The sequence below is a fragment of the Meleagris gallopavo genome, chromosome Z, assembly GCF_000146605.3.
Source record: "Meleagris gallopavo isolate NT-WF06-2002-E0010 breed Aviagen turkey brand Nicholas breeding stock chromosome Z, Turkey_5.1, whole genome shotgun sequence".
In the NCBI taxonomy this organism is placed as follows: domain Eukaryota; kingdom Metazoa; phylum Chordata; class Aves; order Galliformes; family Phasianidae; genus Meleagris; species Meleagris gallopavo.
This window is the reverse complement of record NC_015041.2, coordinates 14,502,815-14,503,291: the sequence shown is the minus strand read 5'-3', so window position 1 is coordinate 14,503,291 and position 477 is coordinate 14,502,815.

The following is a 477-nucleotide window of genomic DNA, read 5'->3' as shown; positions in this document are numbered from 1 at the left end:
ATCTAGTCAGGATGCCACCACCTGCCCACACCGCAGTTTTGGCACACTGCAAGTTCCATGTCTCCACGAGCAGTTACGGATTTCCCTGTTCGGTGTGATGGGAGGAGCACAGCTGTGCTGGTAGCTATGCCAAGGTCTCCCTAGCATGTGTCCTGCTGTGCTGCCTTCACCACCAGCTCACGTTCCTCCCAGCAGAGCAGTGGCTGGAGGCCTGCAGCTGTCCATGGGGAGACAGGTGATGTGGGCAGACTGGCGATACCGTGCCACTGCAACCTTTGTACTCCAGAAAGGTTTTCAACAATGTTTTAATAGATTCTGGGCTTTGAAATATTAGGTATACCTACGATAAATATATATGACAAATTCCGTGCACCGAACGCATAACATCTGCAACCACTTGCAGAGGCTGCACCCATCTCAAAATCTGCCTTTTAAGGTTCTATTCTGAGAATTACAGGCCGCTCCAAACCGGACGCC